General features: G+C 46.0%; 2 long non-coding RNA genes across 2 annotated transcripts in view; one reads left to right on the top strand and one right to left on the bottom strand.

The window, feature by feature from the left end:
• The window catches only part of LOC146854835 (uncharacterized), a 322,348-nt gene that overhangs the window by 87,735 nt on the left and 221,721 nt on the right, over positions 1-12,892 (top strand). The gene's annotated exons all lie outside the window — the stretch shown is intronic.
• The window catches only part of LOC146854837 (uncharacterized), an 83,504-nt gene continuing 70,692 nt past the window's right edge, over positions 81-12,892 (bottom strand). Inside the window, exons 2-3 of the long non-coding RNA XR_014981225.1 lie at positions 1,078-1,441; positions 81-355 (exon numbers count right to left, since the gene is read on the bottom strand). This is a non-coding gene — a long non-coding RNA (uncharacterized LOC146854837). The remainder of the gene's footprint in view (positions 356-1,077; positions 1,442-12,892) is intronic.

The following is a 12,892-nucleotide window of genomic DNA, read 5'->3' as shown; positions in this document are numbered from 1 at the left end:
CACAGCACCACCACCAACACAGGAAATTGAGCCTGAATGTGAGGAAACAGCTGAGATGGAGGAAGAGGCAGGGCAGGAGGAGCAGGGCGAAGCCAGAACTTCAGACGCTGCACCATGCAGGCGGCGCAACATTGTTACACCACTTCCACTGTTGGAGGCACAGGCACCAGACACAGCAGAAGAGCAACAGCCAGTGCACAGGCAGCGTGCAGGACAGCAGCAAACACAGGCCCCTGAACACACCAGAGTAGGTAGAGGGATGAGACGCAGGGCACGCCCGTCCACCAGCACTGCTCCTGCCGAAGAGGACACGGTGTTCTCGGGCCTTGGGGGCAGCATGCTCAAACAACAGTGCCTGCAAGTAAAGGGGATACGGTCAATCTAGCGGAAACTGGCTGCACACAACCACAATATGACCGAGTTGCGCGCAGGTGTAATGGCCATGACTGGTGCTTTGGAGGGACTGTGCAGGGAGATCATGAGGGACAGGGCAGCCCGGCGCAGGGAGAGACATCACCTCCACACACGGCTGGACTTGTACAACAGAGCAGTCAACCGCCAGTCAACCGCCACATCCCTGCTGGCCAGAAGGTGTGTGAGCATGCAGCGTGAGATGGCCCACTGCTGCCAGGACGTTGGCAGTTTCCTGGTGCAGGTTACACATGCGGTGGACCAGATGCGCGCAGCTGCCACAGGTGGCATAGGCACACTTAGTGCAATGGACACAGATGAACAGTCAAGCAGGAGCAGCATCATTCCCCCAATTCCACAGGATAGACGCCGGAGTGCACGCCAGGGCAGAGTGGATGATGACTCCAGGGAGGGCACTGCGCAGACACAGCGAGGCTCAACAGGGCGTGCACATAGGAGGTGAAGGGACACCAGGGACTAATGGCCATGTGTGACGCAACACAGTCCATACTGACTCAGTGGCTGATGGCAGTTATTGCACTGTGACACAAACATGTGCAAGCACAAACTATGAAGTCACTATGTAAGATAGATTTATTCCTGAACATAAGGAAATAAACATCACTGTAAAACACCATTCAGTGGCATTGTGTCCTCATTACTCACTTAGAAGTAGTTCTGTGTGATCTCATCTCGTCTTATGCAACCGGCAGCCGCACCGGCCCCACCTGCTGGGCCGCGATGTGGAACTGGTCCCTCCTCATCTGATGACTCAGAGTCTGTCAGGTCCACTGGGGTTCCTTTTTTGGTAGCGATGTTGTGTAGCATTGCACAGGCAACCACAATTTTGCAACATGTCTCAGGGCTGTACTCTTATGGAGGCATCGGAAACGGCTCTTTAGGATTCCAAAGGTCCTCTCAATGGCACAGCGTGTAGCTCTGTGTGCGCTGTTGTACCTCCTCTCACCTGCAGTTGCTGGATTCAGGTACGGTGTGAGGATGTAGTCTCGTACAGCATACGCACTGTCACCTGCAGGGTATAAGCAGATTCATGTTCAATACTGTCCTGCCACTGCATCACTCTACTGGTTCTGTGTCTGTATGGCATGCATTTACCTAGCAGGTAGCCCTCTCCAAATTCGCCATTTGTGAGTCTGCAATGTAATGAACAGTGGCGAAACATGAATGAGTTGTGTGTGCTTCCTGGGTATTTGGCCACAATATCAGTGATTATATGTTGGGCATTGCACACTACCTGGATGTTCAGGGAATGATATGACTTTCTGTTCCAAAAAACATACTCATTCTGTGATGGGGGTGAGATTGCGACATGGGTCCCATCTACGCAGTCAATGACATGGGGGAATTGGGCAATTTGGTAGAATTCCTGCTTGGTCTGATCTAGTGCCTGTGGTGTGCTTGGAAATTGTATGTGGTGATGCAGCCTCTGTACCATTGCATCCAGGAAAGCGTGGAGGAAGCGCGAAAGTGCACTTTGCGAGACACCTCCTGCTGTGGCAATGACCCACAGAAAACTCCCTGATGCCAGGAGGTGCAGTGAGTACAGCACCTGAACATGGGTGGGAATGGTGTGTGCCCTGCGTGTGGGGTGTTCAAGTATGGGTGTCAGCTCCTCTATTAAATCCAGGATGCTGTGTGGGTGCAGCCTGTAGTTCACATGGATCTCCTCCTCGGTCAGTTGGAAGAGGGTGATGCGTGCTCTGTAGATCCTTTCCTGGCGTCTCCTTCTCTGCGTGGCATCCCTGATTCGCAGCCTCCTGGCTATCACGTACAGGCCAGCCATAGTGGGAAGTCCCAGTGGCATTGTGGGCCTGTTTAAATTGGTTGAACATGGTTACCACCTGCTCAGAGTTGGTGGTAATTGAGAAGTGCAAATTTGCGAATTTTGAGGAATCGCTATTTGCGATTTTTTCCTACATCTGATTTTGTGAATTAGCAATGTGTAAGGTCGGTAATAGCGATTTCCACAAATGATGGGACGCAGACTGCGAATACGCTAAATAATTCACAGAATCTGCGTCACGCTAAAATGCTAATCGCTAAATTAGCGAATCGCATTTTAGAGCAGCGGAAACATTTCCTACATAGGTACAGTCTGTTTTGCGATCGCAAACACCCAGATTCTTGCGAATCGCAGTGTTTGCGATCGCAAAAGTGATTCCTACATATGGCCCTAAGGGATTTGCGGTCGACCGCCCTAGCCGTAAGGCCACATCCTCTCCCCAATGCTTAATGCTCTAATAGCTTGGCACAAAAGTAGTCAGAGTTGTCTTAGAGGAAATGTGTTAAGTATTTATTTAACATTCAAACAGTGATGCATTGAGAATCAAATACAAGAAAAATCCCGAATAAATTTAGAATAATGGAGCAAATTTTTCTAAATACAATGACACCGAAACAACAACATCTAATAAGAAGACCCAGAGCTATGAATTTATAACATTTTAGGTAAAAATAGTGCCAAAAAGCACCACTCGCGGTCATCCGGCCTTGATGGACCGGGTCAAACGTTCAGATGACCGCGATGGAGCCCGGATCAGATACAGGGAACACGTTTGTCCTGATGAAGAGTTTATCCTCTAACAGTCCAAGTCCACATGAAGATCCGCATTCAGAGTTTCGTGTTGGCAGGACCCCCTAGGAAATTGCTGTCACCGTGAAAAGCAGGATGCAGCTGGAGCTTCTTGTTGGTGTGAGGCATGGGCGTTTGCTGTTGATGCAAAGAGCAGGTCACCATCTGTAGTTCGCTCTTTGCTGATTTGAAGTAGGCAGAATACAGTCTGGTGTCAGTGAAATAGTCCAGGACCTGGTGGCGCACCTCTTTAGGATCAGTGCTCCCTCCAGCAGAGGCCAGCTGCAGGGCTCGGGCAGGTCCAGTTGGTGCTGGTCAGCTGGACAGTTGCATGCCAGGCCTCTGGAAGTTTGTTGTGTCCCTGTAGCTCAAACATGAAACTGGTCAACTGACCCTTCAAGTCACTTCTGGGGATCCTGTGTTCAAGGGAGGTAGGTCCAGTCTTCCTTCTTCAGACCACTTGGCAGTCTTTCTTCTGAATATTCCACAGGTCCAAGAGTGTTCTGATGAGAGGTTCTGACTGTGTCATTTTTTTACTCAGTGCCAGTTTGTGTGTGGACGTTCTTCTCTTTGACCACCCTTCAACTGGTAATGGTCAGTTCTCACCATTACCCTGGGTTTAATTCCAAATTGTCTAGCGTAACAAAGGGCAGGTAGGCCCACGTGTCAGCTGCATTTGCCAGGGACAGAGCAGGCAGCTTTAGAAGTCACGAAGAGGGTGGGCACAGGCTGCCCTTTGAAGCTCAGGAAGTTGCTGAGTACAACCTCCAGACCATCCGGCTCAGGAGAGGAACACCCTTCCCAACACACAAGGCCGTTTTGTTGACTGTCTAGAAGGGATTGAGTTCACACCACAGGAGAGTTATAACAGCCATGTGACCCTAGGCACTGACAGAAAGTCAAATTTGGTTTAGGCAGGAAAATATATGTCCCACTTTTCTCTTTGCCTCAGGGATCTCTTTACCTGATCTCCCTTTCTATACCTATTTATACCTCTTCTAATTTCCCATCTTTTCCTGTCATCTCCCAATATGTCTCTTAATTCCTGACCCCTCTTCCTCTCTACCACTACCTCTCTATTCTTATGCCTCTCTCTAACCTACTCCCCTGGTGCACTCCACTGCTTTCCGTGCATTTCCATCTCTCAAGTTCTAGCTTGCTCTACCTATCTACCTCACTCTAAAATATTACCTATGTCTCTATACCTCTTCTTGAGTTGTCTCTTCCTCTTTTGACTTCTCTGTATCTTTCTTACTGACTACCTCACCTTTCTCTCTTTAACTTGCATCTCTCCTTATCTCACCGGTCTCGCAACCATATTTCTAGCTTCCTTTTCCCTCTATTTCACTTCTCTGACTATACATTTCTCTTCACCTCTGTGTCCTTCTCCTGTCTGCTGCCATCTCCCATTTATTATCCTTAATGGAGTTAAAGGTCACCAGCCACGACCCCTGCAGGTAAGAGCAGTGGGGCCGGGTTAGGGGGGATTCAACAGACGACCACTTGGGAACATTAAATAAATAATGAATTTTGTCTCGTCGTTGACTGTTGAAAACCCCCCACCCAGCCCCACCGCTCTTACCTGCACGGGCCGCGGCTGAAGGTCATTATATAGCCAGAGAAGTGAGCACGTAAAAAGAGAAGAGGAAGGCCAAGACAGGGGAAGAGAATTAAGGAGAAAATTATTACTTTTAACCCGGGTGGAAAGATGAAGCAATGCTTTGATTTTACCTGTTGCAGCACGAATTGAGCTGTGAAAGAAGGTATATTCGTGCTTACAACTAGCCATGAATTACATCGTCAATACCACATACTAGGTGTGCATGTCTTCTTTTAAAAGTATGAATAAACTAAACATCCTCCAAGTCACCCTTACTGTGTCTTGCCTACAGTAGGAGGAACAGACTGATTGAACACCAAATTCTATATCAAAAATTATTTCAAGACAAAAAAGTCCAGATCCAAGTGCAAATAGAAATGGCTTTATCAATGGCTGTTCAAACTTTATTTTGAGAATGCTGGGCAGCTTTAGCTATCAGCAATTTTTGTGTGCCCCCTCATTTCTGAAAATCAAATGCATAATTCAATTTTTTTTTGTTCTCATGAGGTCTTGAATTAGCTGAAAATGGGTTCATAGTTGTTCCCCACTGGCGGGCTCAAAGTATGTCTTGACCAGGGCCGCAAATATCCTTAAGATGGCACTGATATACAAAGAGTTGGCTTTGGGCCCACTCATTTCAACTACTGGCTTCCTTCAGCCAGCCTCCTTTGTGGAAATGAGCCTTTTTAGGGGCCCACCGGTGCAGGGGTTCACCCTTATCTGTCCACTGGTTCTTAAACCAAAATAGAAGATATTGGCACGGAAGCTGGAATATCAAATAACAAGTTTATGAATCTCTCATGAGTGGGACTACGTCAATACAATACCCTCGAGCCACTGTAGAAGGTAGTCCATAGAATACAGAAACCAAGGGTCTTATATACCCTGTTTACAGCTGAGTAAGCATGGAGACTCAAAGAGGAGGTACAGGCATATACAGGAATAGGTATTGACTAACATGGGCAGACAGAAATCGCTGGGTCAACAAAGTGGAAGGGGAGATAGAACTGCTTATGTCAGTTGGAATAGCCTGACAGTTACACTCTAAGACAGGTGCTTTCTAGCAGCTACAGGCCTTTCGGAGCATGCGCAGTGCTCTGGCTCAGTACTGAAGGAGTTAACTATAGTTGATGACTCAAGCAGAATAGAAAAGCAGGCAACAGTGAAGACGAAAGAAGCACATGGCTAACACATGGCTAACGAAAATGGATGCCATAAACAAAATGGCTTCAGCTTATGCTAACGGTAATTTCTGCGATTTCCACACTTTCAGCCATTGGTTTGAGACTTTGTGAGTCACATCCTGGCTCAGTCCAGTGGAGTATTCCTCTCTCAATTAATACTATTCGCTGTTAGGGTGTATCCTTCTGCCTCTACTCAAATGCTTGTTTTGAACCACATGAGGGACTTTCTAACAACTATAGCTCTCTATTTCTGCTCCTGTTAACTCATCCTGTGTGTTTTGGCCTGTTGCTCCATTTTGATCCCTTCAACTTTTCATGGTGAGTTCCTCATTCCTCATCTACCACCCTTGCTTATCTCCATGCTACCCCTCCAGCTTTCCCCATGGGCTGCTCGTTTTTCCTACTGCCAGTCTGTCGTACCTCTCTGGTGCATTTTTATCCCCACCGTGAACATTGTTAACCGCCCCGTCTACCCATCTTTCGCGGCAGTTTTGGTATAAGCAGGGTCGGCTTGGTAAGGCGGGCACTCGGGCAATGGGCGATTGGCTGGTATCTATGTTGCAACTGTGGGCCGCTTTTTTGGGTATCATGGAAGTCCAATTTGTGCTTTGTCTGTGCTGTTCAGATACCACCAGCAGCTCAGTGGGGGCCTAAACATTCTTTCTGGAGGCAAGTGGGTCTCTGTTACCTTCCTTTTACCAACTGGGGGAGGGAACGGGAGTGGGGAGGGGGTCAGAGTTGTCTTTCCCAGTCTCTCGCTGGGCCAGCCCTTTAATTGAGCAGGGGCAGGAGGCCTGAGAAGTGGCCTCATTTATATTCAGGTCTGGTTCACCGGTGTGAACTAATCCCAGCATAAAGCGTACAGGCAACATTTGCATTTTTTCTTAAATCTCCCTGAAGTTAAGAAAACATACCTCTTTTAGAGAACATCCCCCCACCACCACCAGTGTTTTATGGAAAGGCGCAATCTGCAAATGTAGGCCAATTTCTTTAGCTTGCTCGGGCCGATTTTTGATCCCAATCCAACCGTGGTCATAAGTGCCGATGAGACTGGGCATTTTGTATTAAGCTTCCTAGAAATTAAATATGGGATGCACGGGAGGCCTGCTCGCTCTCTGTACTGACTTTTTTTGTCAAAAGGAGGTTAGTTGGCTAAAGAATCTTCATTATGGTCTTTGCTTTTTATGTCATAGAAACTAAAATATATAAATAGAAACAAAAAAAGCACTGTGTCAAAGTCAAGGAAACCACCAATACAGTCTGCCATTTGTTTTTTTATCTGGCTTTAATTTGTTTATACTACATGTGTTATCAATGCATATTAACCTCAAACATATTGGCTTTGACAATGCTTGCCTATCTGTAGGCACTATACTCATATACAGCAACGACACACAGAAGGCCTATGCATGGATTACACACGCAGGCGTGCATTGCCTGCAGGCCGCATGAGCCCACCTATTTTGTTACAAAGTTTCTTCAACTCTTGGCCCACGAGGGCACATTTTCCTCCATTGCATATGCGCATTTTTCAGATGACTGCACCTGCGATGCTGAGGTGCGGTTTCGGGTAACACCCAGCACTTGATACTCCATTCGACCTCTCCATCTCAGGATGACATCGGCATGCATGCGTTGCCATGGTGACGGGAACTGTTGTGACAAAACAGCATGTGTGTAGTACTGTCTCGTGAGAACGTTTTCGAGGCCAGTGATGTGTAATATCTGGTATCCCCTTGGGATCGTGTATCCCCTTGTCTTCGGCTCTCTTCGGAAAATAAACTCAGCCCAGGCAGGATCAGACAGAAGCAGTCGATTTCTGCTTGGGCTGAGTGCAGGGATACACGATTTCACGGGATACCGAACGGTGCTCAGGCTATTAATTAATTAGCTATTAATTAATTACCAGACGTTTCTTTAAAATAGGAGTCAAAGCTGCACATGAAGAGACAGGAAGCAATTAATTACCCAGTGTTTCTTTAACATAGGAGTCAATCCTGCAAATGAAGAGACAGAAAGCAAATCTCGAATACAATAAAGAAAGACACGTGAAAAAAATAAAAAAGTATTCGCATGCAGGGGGGGAAAGAATGGAATACATTTTCGAGGCATGCATGGAGTGAAAGAATGGAATACGTTTTCGAGGCATGCACAGAGTGAAAGAATGGAACGAGGCATGCACAGAGTGAAATAATGGAACGAGGCATGCACGGAGTGAAAAAATGGAACGAAGCATGCACGGAGTGAAAGAATGGAACGAGGCATGCACAGAGTGAAATAATGGAACGAGGCATGCACGGAGTGAAAGAATGGAACGAGGCATGCACAGAGTGAAATAATGGAACGAGGCATGCACGGAGTGAAAGAATGGAACGAAGCATGCACGGAGTGAAAGAATGGAACGAGGCATGCACAGAGTGAAATAATGGAACAAGGTATGCACGGAGTGAAAGAATGGAACGAGGCATGCACAGAGTTAAATAATGGAACGAGGCATGCACGGAGTGAAAGAATGGAACGAGGCATGCACAGAGTGAAATAATGGAACGAGGCATGCACGGAGTGAAAGAATGGAACGAAGCATGCACGGAGTGAAAGAATGGAACGAGGCATGCACAGAGTGAAATAATGGAACGAGGTATGCACGGAGTGAAAGAATGGAACGAGGCATGCACAGAGTGAAATAATGGAACGAGGCATGCACGGAGTGAAAGAATGGAACGAAGCATGCACGGAGTGAAAGAATGGAACGAGGCATGCACAGAGTGAAATAATGGAACAAGGTATGCACGGAGTGAAAGAATGGAACGAGGCATGCACGGAGTGAAAGAATGGAACGAAGCATGCACGGAGTGAAAGAATGGAACGAGGCATGCACGGAGTGAAAGAATGGAACGAAGCATGCACGGAGTGAAAGAATGGAACGAGGCATGCACATAGTGAAATAATGGAACGAGGCATGCACGGAGTGAAAGAATGGAACGAAGCATGCACAGAGTGAAAGAATGGAACAAGGTATGCACGGAGTGAAAGAATGGAACAAGGTATGCACGGAGTGAAAGAATGGAACGAAGCATGCACGGAGTGAAAGAATTGAATACATTGTCAAGGAGAAAAGGAAGAGATGTGACACTGTATGGAAGCGCAGTTATTGGCTAAATTACATAAATAAACTCTTATTGCATGGAATTTCCATTCTAATTTATAACAAGTATTTCATAGAGCCAAGGTTTTAGATTGCTATGAGTGACATTTTCATAATGTCAGAGTAATTATGAGCGACATTTGAACGACTATGAGTGACACTTTCTCCCAGCAGAATCAAGCAATGCAGAGGAGGGACCACCACACTGAAATGCGTTACGCCTGGTGAATGGTACTAGGCAGGAATCGTTGGCTAGGAAGACAGATCAGTATTTCTGTCCTATGACACAGTCTGTCTTCGTTGATATTTCATATTTCATAATCCCATCTACGTGGACCTGTTTCTTCTTCTCAAATTCCATTCATTTCTGATTACTTTATTCTATAGATCATCCATTCTCCCCGATTCATTTATCATTATTGTTGCCAATATAATTGTCGCTCACCCGTAAACAAACCATACTGGGTGTACTTCACTTATATTATATACTAGTGCGAGCAGTTACAGCCGCTAGTTTGACATTAAATAATTACCATGTAAAACTATTGTTTTTCACCTTTAGCAATCCTACATTTTGTTAAATTATTTTGCTTTCTTTTATTGTTATTTATTACTACTACTGTTTTTTAGAAAAATAAATGCTGCCTTTAACTTGACCTCCAGTGCTTGGGGCAAGGGGTACTAAACTGAAATAGGCACCGGGTAATATGGCTAAGTAGGTTCAAGTCCCTGCTGCAAGGATCGGTGTGAAATCTGCAAAGCCCATTTATGGACTTGGTCTCCATTATTCATTTTTATCTCATGTTGATTGAGTGGGATGGTGTGCTGTTATTTATAGTGCTGCGAAGCTCCAGTGATGACACCTCGAGCACTGTAGAAAAACACATTTTATTGCTACTGATACCATGAATCTGTGTCATTGTATTTCAATTGGACTTCAAGGCATGATTTAAATTTCTTTATGCGTGGATGTTGTCCCTGTTTTTACTTATTTCTTACAAGCATGGTCTATGGTAACTGTGTGTAAGATGAGATTTGTGCAAAGTATGGCTCCGGGCACACAGGGGGAATATTGTCACATAGAAACTTCGCTCCTAAAGAGCGACAGTTCTTGTTAAAATAAAATCCTTCTGTTTGAACATGATGTAAAGTGGAATGTCTGCTTGGGAGTGTATACAAATCCTTCTATGGCGTGTTTCTGCCTCTGCAGAGCGCCTTTGACTAGGGAGTGTGGAAGTTGTTGACAACGACAGCAGACCCCACGCTCAGCTCGTCCGGGAGCTGAGGTCCACCAGGGGCTTACTATGGTACGCATTGCTCTGCAGCCCCAAGGAGGAACTGCCAGTTCTTTAGCTATGTTTGAAATGCTTATCCTTATAGATGCCCCACTGGATGGAGCCTGGCCGTCGTGCCATTAGCAACTACTATACTGAACTTAGGCACACTTACTTCTTTCAAGGGGGGCAAGGATTCCTCATGTCACTTGATTCTGGCTCAGCTGGGACCTGAGCATACACACACGTCTCAGGCGAGGCCGGTGGGGTCGGGTCCGGTTGCATCATACTGCGTGCGTGCACTGCAGCTGTGAGCTCTTTCCCATAGTGCCAGCTGCAGCAGTGTGTCAGTGTGCCATCAGGAACACGAGCCACCGGTTGGGTCAGGTCCGTCGCTGGGAACCTGCCATGTGGTGCAAGGGGCCATCTACCATGCCATTGCCCCACAGGCCTTAGTGCAGGCAGCAGCCCATGAAAGCTTTTTGAAATGCTGCCTGCTCAAGCTGCATGCCTCAAACAATACAACATCTTGGTAGGCATTGGGCTGGGCAGGCACTGACTTCGACATCCTGACGTCAGTGAACCCTAATGCTGCACGTGTGTGCTAAGAGTTACATTGTAACACTTTGAAGCTCTTGCAGCTGCGCCAGAGCCCACAGGCCTGCCAGGAACAGCGGGCACTGCGCGATGCCACTTAAGTTTGTATAACGGTATATTATTATATAGCAGCGCTCCGGTTTGACAGCTGAGGGAGCGCTATAATGCATGACTTTGCATTTCAGTGCGGTGATGCGGATCACCACACTGATGAAATGCATTAGTCTAACGCCTGATGTGTGGTACTTTGGAGAGCTGGTATTTTGCAAATCATGCTTGTCTTTTACATGAACGGTTGGCAATGTGGGTCAGTGTGCATTCATTGACTTCCATTCACCACTGATGTGAAGCATGGTCAGTTTACAATTATCTTGCAGTCCTATAAGATAAGGATGCGGTGATGCGGATCACCACACTGATGAAATGCATTAGTCTAACGCCTGATGCGTGGTACTTTGCAGAGCTGGTATTTTGCAAATCATGCTTGTCTTTTACATGAACGGTTGGCAATGTGGGTCAGTGTGAATTCATTGACTTCCATTCACCACTGATGTGAAGCATGGTCAGTTTAAAATTATCTTGCAGTCCTATAAGATAAGGGTTTATAAATGGCAAGATGTTTTTGAGCTTGAAGAGTGTGATTATAACGTGTGGTGGAGCTGTCGGGATTAGGCTGGGGAAGTGATCTACAGGTCTGATTTTGCTATGGATGAAGACACTAGAGCACTGTGCTTGCAGGTCATTGTGCAAGGCAGTAAATTGACTGCTGGCACGATTTAGTACCTCTACATCCTTGTTGGCATAATGCATCCCATCCCTTGTGTAGAAAGCGGTGAGGGTTGCTGGAATTTATATGGCGCAGTCACGTGAATCCTGTCTTGCACATGAGTCTGGAGGAGGCTTTATAGACTGGATATTCCATATTTGAGTCTTGTATCAGTTGGCAATAGCCATTAATACTTTGTAGTTATCGGTTGTGCATATGGTCAAAGTTCCTGTGATGGGTAGAAGTAAGCATATTTGCACTCTGCTTTCCTACCTAATACCGAAGCAGGCGCAATTGGTTGTATGCACACTCAGTTAATAAGAACATCATGCATATGCACGTACCTCATGAAAACGTTATGCAGCAGGCCAATAGATGACAATACAAGTCTTTTTTCATGTTTCATGTGTCGCTCTGTCCCTGTTTTAACAAGCATCTGCAATGCAATAGGTCTCACATTTATGCAAGTTTGAGCTATTGGCATTGTAAATGACAATGCCTTTTATTTATGTTTTGGTTTTCAATACATAAAAAGGGCATTGTCATTTACAATGCCAATAGCTTCAACTCTCGCTAATGCGAGACCTATTGCATTCCAAATGCTTGAACGCATCGCTGAGTTGCCCCCTTCTGTCTCCCATGGCCCCTGAAGATTTCCCCGTTTGCTATGAGTTCAATAAACAAGCCAGTGGCCACTCTTGCAGTAAGAGAAACTAATTAAAGAAAATAGTGCTTACAGACTAAAGAAGACGTACCATGTAACAACCGAAAGTGAAAGGGCCAGTCCTCATGGGAGGTTACAAATGAAGACAAGGCAGTACTAAGGAGGGACTACAAGCCTAATAGAGAATCAGAAGCCAGCCTTTACGAAGGTCAATGACAGAAGCCAATGACAAATATCAGCGGAGAGTGGGCGGGGCTTCAAGTACATACTCCAATACAGCATGGCACGCAGCGCATGCGCTGCCTAGGCTCAACCTAAAAAGACATGGAATACTCAGCTGTGCTCCTCTGTAGTGCTTCTAAAGTACTAAACTGAATAAGTAGTGTTTTGTGGTGCAAGATTAACACCCTTTTCAATATATCAACCACCTTAATCAGGGATAGATTTCTTGTCTTTGCTGCTGTTTGGATGAAATGAACAGCAAACTCTTTCGATTTCCTCCATTAATCCTTTCTATCGGTACAATTGGATTATGAGAATGCTATCTATGAAACTGTGCCATTTTGAAATTTGCAACTAGACAGATTCTTGGTCAATAGAGATAATGCCCTGGTGGACGAGAGGCTGTGTCTAGCCACGACCTGAATGCTGGCAGAAT

This window comes from Triturus cristatus, chromosome 4_1 (genome assembly GCF_964204655.1).
Source record: "Triturus cristatus chromosome 4_1, aTriCri1.1, whole genome shotgun sequence".
Classification (NCBI taxonomy): Eukaryota; Metazoa; Chordata; class Amphibia; order Caudata; family Salamandridae; genus Triturus; species Triturus cristatus.
Note: the sequence above shows the minus strand (reverse complement) of the source record. Positions and strands in the feature narration are given on the sequence as shown.